The sequence below is a fragment of the Felis catus genome, chromosome B1 (genome assembly GCF_018350175.1).
Source record: "Felis catus isolate Fca126 chromosome B1, F.catus_Fca126_mat1.0, whole genome shotgun sequence".
Classification (NCBI taxonomy): domain Eukaryota; kingdom Metazoa; phylum Chordata; class Mammalia; order Carnivora; family Felidae; genus Felis; species Felis catus.
This window is the reverse complement of record NC_058371.1, coordinates 156,432,250-156,443,054: the sequence shown is the minus strand read 5'-3', so window position 1 is coordinate 156,443,054 and position 10,805 is coordinate 156,432,250. Positions and strand designations below refer to the sequence as shown.

General features: G+C 33.8%; 1 long non-coding RNA gene across 1 annotated transcript; it reads left to right on the top strand.

Moving 5' to 3' along the window:
- Positions 1–1,205: 1,205 nt before the first annotated feature.
- Positions 1,206–10,462, top strand: LOC111560053. Its single transcript, XR_002741529.2, has 3 exons — positions 1,206–1,404; positions 7,321–7,529; positions 10,207–10,462. It is a non-coding gene; the product is annotated as an uncharacterized LOC111560053 (long non-coding RNA).
- Positions 10,463–10,805: the final 343 nt, after the last annotated feature.

The window sequence follows — 10,805 nt, the reverse complement described above, 5'->3', positions numbered from 1 at the left end:
GGTTTAGTGAAGGAAGAGTTTTCTGGAACCTCTTGGAGAACATAGTTGGTGGGTTCTCTACTCTGATAAAACAAATCCATCCCAGTGAGCCCACTTCTCTGAGTCCATTGACTACTTCCTCATTCTTCCAAGGCAATTCTTTAAAACTTCATTTACTGTCGGCCATCATTTTTTCTACACTTCATACTGACATCCCAGTAGTACACTAAGATTGACTCCAGACATCCTTGACATGGCATAAATCCTGATGCACATGAAGGTAACAACATATCATTGAAATCTCCCCTATCTAGCCTGATATTGTACCACACCACCCACCCCCAACCTCCTTTCAGCAACCCCAAGATTCACTCCAGGATATTTTCTTAAAATTGCTGCCATTCTTAGGGGTTAGGTACTTTGGTTCTTTTCATGAGTTGTATATATATATATATATATATATATATATATATATATAAATTTATTTGTTTGTTTCCTCCCAAAGCAGGCAGAGTACTTCTATGATTGGCTGGCTTCTTTTTTTTTTTTTGACTCTTTATTGCTTATTCACCGAGAAATGTTGAGAGGAAGTACAGAAACACTTGAGGAATTCTCCCTACTCAAGTAAGGCTCTACACAGTCTGCAGGATAGGGATAGTGCTATCTCTTCTGCAAAAAAGGAGGGTGTGCAATCTACTAGCCCAGGAGATTGAGAAGGATCCAAACATTTGAAATATTCATGTGCATGCACTCAAATGCTCCCAAACCCCAGGTCCCAGGACCCCACTTTATCCTTGACAGTGTCCTGATTTTAGTCCCTCAGAGATATGCTGCAACTGTGAATTAAGCCTTTTCTTGATATTGTCGCAATCAGATCTTGGGTTTGATTTTCTGTTGACTGTGAGTTCCAGTTTTGTAAGTAAAATTCTTTCAATGCTGCCATAGAAAGCCCCATTGAGGCTTTCTCACCATGCTTCTGAGTTGAAGGTTGGCTGACTTAAGTTTGCCATTCCCTTTATTCAGGACATTTATGGCACTGAACAGTATAAACCAACCAATTCTTCAGACCTTATCGTTACTATTGCCACCATATCTCTCAAATTATAGAGATGTTAGGTAAGCCAATGCATTTTCTCTCTATGTATATCATATTCCAAATCTCCATAGATGACAGTCATAGTCATTGTGATGTTACAATATGCCAGGCCTGACACAATCTTACCATCCCATTTACCAGCAACACAGCAGTCCTTGCCATCTGGCCAACCCAGGATCCAACTCAAAATCCTATCTTGAGAATTTGCTATTAGGGCCAGTTCTGATATGAAATCTTTCCTGGGTTTTCACGGATTCAGACCTAGAGACAATGACTCATCTGCAATCCTGCAGGGAAATGGAGATTAATATATAAAAAAAGGAAGACAGGTAAAGGGTATTATTAAACCAATTACTTCAATGGGCCACTGAAACTTAATAGGAAACTTGGGAAATGGTATAAAACCCCCAGCATTATTCCTCTTAAGGGTCAAAGGAACTGTGCTATTAACATTAATTTTCATTATTTTGAAGGCTGCTCCAGGAGTTATTAATTCTGTAGCAGTTCTGGTCAGCTTCATGCACAGGAAGAGATATTCACCCCCCCTCTAAAGAAATATCATTGACAAAGATACAAATGTCACAGAAGTTGTCTACAGCAGGCTAAACCTGTAAGGCTATAAGTCTAAATGGGGGTGCTGACAATCCCTGTCATTTCCATATCTAACCTTATTGTATTTGACTGAGAAAACCTATTAAAAATTTAGAAGTTTCTCCCTTTTCCAGAGTTTTATTTTTTCTTTAGTTTTCATCAGATAATTTCCTTACTTTCTGATCTCCCTTTTCCAGTTTTATTTTTTTCTTTAGTTTTCATCGGATAATTTCCTTACTTTCTGATCAATGTTTTTAAGAAGATAGTTTTATATTTTGAAGTAATTTCCATGAATTCACATAATGCCATTACTGATAAAGGAATTAGCTATAATAGTCCCAGAAAACATTCAATTTGACCAATTGTCTCCCAAATGTTTTTTTTATAACTTGTTTAAATCAATATATTTAAGAATGATGGATTATATTTGCTAGCTATGTCTTTTCAGTATCTTTTATTTATTTTTATTTTTTGAAAATGTTTATTTATTTTGAGAGAGACAGAAGTGAGTACAAGTAAGGGGGGGGCAGAGAGAGAGGGAGGGAGAGAGTGAATCTCAAACAGACTCCGCACTGTCCGTGAGGAGTTGCATATGGGGCTCAGACTCAAGAACCATGAGATCATGACCTGAGCTGAAATCAGTTGGGCACTTCACCAACTGAGCCACCCAGGCACCCCTAGTATCTTTTAATCATGAGCCTCTTTCTCTCTCTCTCTTTTTTTTTTGTCATGACGTAAATATTAACCTGTTAATCTTTTGAACTTTAACTTCCTTTTGTATCCTCTATTATTTTCTCCAAATTAGACATTAGATGTGGGCTTCACTGAATTTAGATTAAACATTTTGGCAAGAAGAGTACATATATGATGCTATTTATTTAACATTGTATAATGTTAGAGGCCTATAAATTTATTTTTATTTATTTTTAATAGTACATTTTTTTGTTTTTTATAAATATAATTTATTGTCACATAGGCTTACATACAACACCCAAGGCCTATTAATTTAAATGATATCTCAATTCTTTATAAAGAAATGAATTAAAAAACATTTACAAAGTGTTTTAATAATCAGTAAAAATCAAGTACCAAGTCATCTCATCACAAAATGATATGTATCATTTGCATTTGTAACATTTATTTTATAAAATTTTCTTTTCAATATCTCCCAGAGTTTTTTGTGCTTAGAAAATACTGCTCCCCTCATGCAAAAATCCTCATAGATATTTCTTTCTAATGTTTTTAATACAAAATTATGTTTTCAATACTATTTTAAATAAGACTCTTTTTTTATTTTTCAATTATTAAAATTATTTCAAGTTAAATAACTTGTACTCCCAGGTGTTGTCAGATCTCACTGTATTCAGATTGTTTTCAAAGTAAGAAAACTTATTCTTACCCAATTATATAACCCTAGCTTCAGTTTTTAAGAATTTTCTGTATTTTCTAAGAGATTTAGCTATAGCTAACTTCACGCTCCTTTCCCACCTAGTATGACAAGAGGCAATTCTCTGGCACTGGTTATGTCTCTTCTGAATAGGCCTTGGGTTAGTCTCATTTTCTCCCTTACACCAGATCAGTCATTAGTGTCTTCTTGTTATCTGACCTACTTTCCTGGGACCATCCTCAAATTACACAAGTCCTTTAGCTGAGCTATGTTTAAATTTTTTTTTTTTTTTTTTTTTTTACATTTATTTATTTTTGAGAAGCAGAGTGAGACAAAGAGTGAGCAGGGGACAGGCAGAGAGAGAAGGAGACACAGAATCTGAAGCAGGCTCCAGGTTCTGAGCAAGAGGTCAGCACAGAGGCTGATGCAGGGCTTGAACCCACAAACTGTGAGATCATGACCTGAGCCAAAGTTGGACGCTCAATCAACTGAGCCACCCAGGTGCCCCTAGCTGAGCTATATTAATATGTACTCTAAGACATTACTTACCTCTTTATTTTTTTTTTCCTTCCTTCACATAAAAGAGTGCAGACAAGGAAAATCAATTCAAGCCAGTTCTTCTTGGTCTGATCTGTGCTATTTTCCTTCCAAAGCCCATAACCAAACTTCTCTTTCCAATGTTCTTGCTTCTTTCTCTTCTAATCTTACCTTCCTCCTGTGCTTTTTCCCCTTCACACGAATGACTTTACACCTTAAAAGTAAAATTTTCCATCTCATGGACTCATAATTTAAACATCTTCACTTCAAAATTTAGGAAACAAACAACACATTCCTAGAAGAAAATATCCTACAAGTATATGATTGCACTGTTTTCCAAATTATTTCCAAATTAATTTTAGGTTATATAAATTTTTGTATGACTTGCATTTAGCCATTAAATGGTCTTTATTTAAATAAATTTTACAAAATAGTTCATGTATTACCTATATGAAAAAAGAAATTTTTGGATGCCTGGGTGGCTCAGTTCATTAAGCATCTGACTGACTCTTGATTTTGGCTCAGGTCATGATCTCACGGTTCGTGAGTTTGAGCCCTGCCTCAGGCTCTGCGCTAACAGCACAGAGCCTGCTTGGGAATCTGTTTCTCCCTCTCTCTCTCTGCCCCTCCCCCAATCATGATTACTCTCTTGTGTGCTCTCTCTCTATCAAAATAAATTTTTTAAAAAAGAAAGAAAAAAGAAGCTTTTTTTTTTGCATACATTTAAAATGTTTTTAATGAAAACTTGTTCTGTTTTAAATATGAAGGTTTATAAAGAACTGTAGTTGTAACATCGTCTCTTTATCCATTTTTCTTTCTCTCAAATAGTTAAAAATGAGATAAGATGAAGGTATTTAGTTAACAATTTCTTAAGCTCTAAATGAGAAAACACTAGTCTAAGGTAATATTGCTGGTTGGCATAGCATTTCTTTGGTGACCGACAGCTACAAATCGTATTACTCTGTAAAACTTATTACTTTGAAATGTTTCTCTAGACATTTTATGTTAATCCCATTATAATGGGACTACAATCAAGCAATTGCAATGGTAGTAATTTTCACTGCTTTTATAGAAATTGTAGATAGATTGGAATGAATCCAAAGCCTACTCCAAATAAAACAGCTCTGAATGAAGTTCTTGATAACAATAAATGTTAAAGTATCTTCCACAAAAGGCTAACATAATAAAATTATACATGCTCTCCTTAGAAAATACGGATTTTTAAAACTTCTAATTTTTGTTGCAGGATATTTTATGCAGAAATTTAATTTTAGGATTGTAGGGATAAAGTCCAAATTATTACACGGAGATTTTATGCTAATCTGATTTCCACAGAGTTGTACACAATCTGTGTTTAATAAAGCTTCAAGAGTAAGCTTATCCCTGATAAAGTCTCGATTAATCATGTAGATTAAAATGAGAATTAGATCATTTCCATAATACAGCTTTTAAGTATCGATTTTACTTCTATATAGACCATATTAAATTGAGGAATTAATCTGAAAAATAAGCTTGATTAAAATGTTCTTTAACAAGTATACATGAGGTGCTAGTGTTTATCATGTGTGTGCATTCACTTTATTAGTCATTTAGCAATTATGTACAGAGGATTTACTAGGTGCCAAGTACCATACTAGCTACCACAGTTACAGTGACCACAAGCCATATATGTTCATTTTTTTAACATATTATAATCCAAATTGTCTGCGAAGGAAAAATGATAATAATAACAATAATAGGTGATATTTCCTGGGTATATTCTATTCAGGCATTGTACAGGGTTTTATGTATTTTATCCTATTCTGTCTTTTTGACACTAAGGGAACGGTAAATATTTTTATCCTCATTTTAAAGATAACAGACCTGAAATTGAATGAGATCAATTAATTTATACGTTACAAGCTACTGCATGAAAAAGGTAGGGTTCAGGTAAGGTTCTGATTAACTCTACAACCAGGAATTTTAACTATGTGATTTATGGAACCATTGAGATTACACATGAAGAATATATAAAAAGTCAACTCTTAGAGTCCTAAGATTTAAAAATTATGAGAAGTGTTTTCAATTAAATAAGAACAGATCTAATTTCACACACTTTAAAATTAACAGTATTCCTTAAAAATACTATGCCTGCAAAGTTTCAGTCATCTTGAAACACATAATTTGTCAGTGACCTTGAGCAATCATTCTAAAGAGCAGTACATTAACATGTGTCAAGGGTCACAAAGCATTTTCACATGTATGACACACATGTTGTCACTTCTAGAAAACATTCTAAGAAAATGTTCAAAGGAATGGTCAAAAAGCATATGTATAAAAATGTTTTAGCATATTTTTAAAATGAAAAATGCCCTAAATATTCAATAGTATGTGAATTGTATTTAATTTTGGTTAATTTGTCCGGAAAATGGTATCATTTGAAATAATTTTAAATTATAAATATAAGAATGGATACATTTAACAAAGCAATAGCATGCCATAAATATAACTAAACATAGTAAAAATTATAACTTCCAGAATTCCAGCTATTTATAATTGATGAATAGATGAATATTTAGAGACTGTGACCAAAAATAAATATAAAAGTAAAAACATTTTATTTGTTGAAACGGAAGGATAATAAGTAAATTTTTCCTTTATATTTATTTCAAATAAATGTACATTGCCTTAAAACTATTTTTCAAAGCTTAAATTTTCAAAGAAATTTTCATTTAAAGGTCAGAGGAATGTCTTGATATACTTATTTGAAATTATCATATATAATTTATATTTTTCAGTGAATAATTTCCAATTTTTCTATTTAAGTATTCCTATTATTACATACACAATTATGTTATTATATAATGATATGAAATTAAATTATTAAAGGCAATAATATGTCTTTGTAAAGTTACAGATCAAAGAAGATAGAATATTTTTCTTTTTTATTTGCAAGTCACTTGAAAAACTCACATGACTCGTTATTATTTTTTCTTCCTGTTTGGACAAACAAGATAACTTCTGAGTTTAAGCAAAACTGTCAGCTTACACAAAAGTTGATTGATTTTATTTTTTATTGATATTAAAATTGCTCCATACATTTATGGGAAAATGGACTGAAAAAGATTAAGACAAAATTCAGGATGGTTTTTTTTTTTCCTCCCTAGAAGAGGACATATTGAACTGTGTTTTCCAACAAAATTGGGAGCTTTGACAACACTCAAGAGAAAAAAATCTTAACTATTGAACAAAACCCAAATTTTTGAGTGTTTCTTTTGATTGATTGATTGATTGATTGATTTAACCAGTTAAAATCTTCTGCAGCTTGTCAGGTTGACTTTTATGGCTAGAATCAGTAAGTGTATAAGTTACCCTCTGAGTATGTATTATCTTGATACATATATTAGATCATTTACAGATAAAATTTTTTGTTAATTTCAACATTTCAACATTTCTCTGGAAGGCAATACTTAACCAAAATTAATATACCTCGAAAATAGCAAGAAAATGTGAAAGAAAATTAAAGCAGTACTTACTTATTCTACAATAATCCCTGATTTTTCAGGTTGTGAACGTATATACAACATGTTCTTTTTGACCCACCTTTTGGGTCTTGAATAATAATTTGGTGTCTTTTTAAAATTTTGACCCCCTTCTTTTTATTGGTCATAACTCTTGTTCCAGTTTCCATTATTATGGAACCTACCACTTCCCACTTGGTGGTAATAACAACCATTTATTATTCTCATAGTTTCTATGTGTCCGGAATTCGGAAATGATACCATGAGGACTACGTGCTTCTGATTCACAATGTCTGATGCCATAGCAGGAAGACCCAAAGACTGGCAATGACTCAATGGCTGGGAGCCAGAATCACCTGATGGATTGTTTGTTTACGTGTCTAGCAGGGAAGACTAGAAGTCTATGGACCTCAGTACCTACACATGGACTCTCTATATGGTGTGGCTTTCACAGAATGTTATGTTCTTAGTGTAACTGGACTTTGTATAAGGCAGTTTAAGGTTCCAAGCATAAGCATTCCAGGAAGAAAGGCAGAGGCTACCCAGCCCTGCAGGTTACACATTGAGGGAGAAGAGACCATAGTACTTGAAGGAAGTTGTCTCACAGTCATATTTAGAAGAGAATGTAGAATTGGAGATATTCAGTCTGACATATTTCAGTTTCTGAATTCAATTGGAAGTTTAGAGCTCACGTTCTGAGTTTTGCTAACATCTGTGCCTCTGACAAACCATGTGGCCCTAGCACTGTACTAAGAATTGAGGTTTAAAGATGAACAAGATATATCTTCGTTCTTATTAATGAGTAAAGAAGCAATTATAGTAATTGCTAGTTGAAAGATATACGCAAACCAAGATGGTTGAATACATAGGGAAGGGTTGGGTATAGAGGAAGATATGGAATATCTCAAAAGGGTCTTAGCTGATTAGTAGAAATATATTAAAAAAGAAAAGTATTAGAGAGTGTTTCAAACAGAAGTACATTTTAAAAGTTTGGAAAACCTGAGACTATGATCCAGTTGGAGAAATGTCAAGTGAATGACAGGAGCTTAAAATGTAAGAACTCAATTGTAAGAATTGAGACTGGTAGGCTTAGTATGAACCAGATCATAGGCATTCTGGATGTTACACCATGGAGAGTTCATTTGAAAGCCCTCAGAATCACAAATGGTTTTTAATCAGAGAAATAAAACAAATTAGATTAGAAAGATTAATTGAGCTACACAGTAAAGAAAGTATTGGAGGTAGGCAAGAACAGAAACAGAAAAGTGAGTTAGTACACTAGAAATTAGGACAACTTCCATGATAATGACACCAAGAATTACCTAAAGTTGACTGACTCATGTGAAAAGTAGAATTGATAGAACTTAGTGACTAATTCAACTGGAGGGGGCTGAAGGAGAGTGTCTTAATCCTTTTGGGCATTTGTAACAAAATACCACAGACAAAGAAAGTTTTAAAAAACAGAAATGTATTTTTCATAGTTCCAGAGGCTGGACATCAGAGACCAGAGTGCAGGGAAGATCTCTTATGGATCACACTTTTTGTATCTTCACATAGGGAAATCAGTGAGAGAGATCTCTGGAGCCTCTCCTATTTAAAAAATCCTATTTATGAGGTTGTCATCCTTATGACTAAAGCAACTCCAGAAGTCCCCATATACTAATACCATCACCTTTAGGGGTTAAGATTTCAACACGAATTGTGAGAGGACACAAACATTCAGACCATAAGAGAAAGAATCATGACTAGCATTGTCTCTGACTGTCTGACTTCAAATACTAGGTTAATGTTGTTTCTTACACCTGAAATGATGATTATAGGTGGTGAAAGAGATAAGGATCTGCAGACAGGTTTAGTCAGTTGTGAATATGGTGGGTTAGCCTAAATTAAGATGTACAGGGAGGAGTTAGATTTAATATATGGATCTGATCCCATCAGTTTAAACATGACAGTTAAAGAAATGTATGTAGATGAAGCCTTCTAAGGAGAGTCAATGTAGTAAGAACAGCAGAAGACTTAAAAAACAGAACATGAAGGAATGATAGTTAATAGTTGAGACAATGATTCAATCAAGAATTCTGAAAAGGGGCTGATAAAAAGTAAGAGGAAGACAGGAGACTATCAAAATAATAATAATAATAATAATAATAGAGAAAAGAACTTGAAGAACAATCAACAGTAAACTCTTATAAGAAAAAAGACAAAATTAATGTTCATGAGTTGTGTTTAACATCAAGAACTAAGCATAGAAGGAGCAGTTTCAGCAGTTGAATTAGTGATGATTTGAAATGTCAGTAGCAAGTGAGGAAGTACAACAATGAGATAATTCAACATGGGCTGTCAAGTGGGCAAGACAGAACAGTAGCAAGTCAGGTTAAGAGATGGGGAAATCTCAGGCTGTGTAAATGTGAGTTCAAAGAAAAAAAAAGAAACAGAGAGAAAGTAGTTGAGAAGACTGGAGAGAGATTAAATAATCACAAGCATTTTATTTTCTTATTCTCCTTGGCAGACCTGTGAGTTTTCTAGGCCTTGGATCTGAACTGAAGTAAGGTATTCTAGAACCATTGGTAGATTATTGGAGTAATCTGGATTTTACGAATAACCTGCAGTGTACCACTGTTAAATGGGTATTCCAAGAGGCATTATTTAAAACTAAAATGAAAAATAAGCCAGGAAAACAGTCCAATTTGCTAACAATTAGGACAACAGGCATTATGAGATTATGAAGCAGAAACATAGACTCCAGGTATAAACCAGTAGGAAAAAAAAAAAAAAAAACTAGCAGAAATGGGAATAAAGAATGTGTGAGATAGAATTAAGAGTGATTTCCTAAGCTAGCTAGATATGGACAGCCCTAACTTTTGAGAGGAAAAACAACTGAGAGATGCAGTCAGTTCTCAAGTCCAAAAGGGCAATGTGTGATTGTTATGGACTGACTTTCATTCTCCTCAAAATTTCTTTGGTGAAGTTCCAAGCCCTCCATGACTGTATGTAGATGTAGGGCCTTTGGGAGATAATTAAGGTTAAATGACATCAGAAGATTGAGACTTTGATTAGATAGCATTAGTGTAGTTAAAAAAGAAAATACCACAGAGCTCACTCTGTCTCTCAACTAGGAAGAGCCACGTGAGGACATAGCAAGAAGGTGACCATTTGTAAGCCAATATGAGAACTTACCCCTTAGCTGAACCTCCTGCTGGACCTTGATCTTGAACTTTCCAGGCTCCAGAACTGTAAGAAAATAAATCTGATGTATAAGCCACCTACCATTTTGGTAGCCAAAGCAGACTGAAATGTTAATATTTATATGTGTAGTGGAGGAAAAGGCAGCCTGTCACACCATGTAGAAAACACATTCCTCACTAGAAATCTGATGAATAGACTTTTACAATTTCCATTCACTCCCATTGTGCACTGTTGATTTAGCATGTCTTTCAATTTTGTCATTGAAAATATTTTTCTCGTTATGTTGGTATATGAAAAATTATATTTATATTTATATTTTTAGAGAATATTTGTTTGTTATAGTAGGACTTTGACCTTTCTTTATAGTGGTTGCTAAGAAATTAAAGAAGGCCTAATATTGTGCGAAAACATTTAGGCAGATGCAGTCATTAATTAGTTCCTGAGATCTGCTTACCAGAAAATTCTGGGGCCAACACTGTTTCTCAAGCCAATTGGCAGTATTTTTGATAAGGTGTTCTACTAATATATC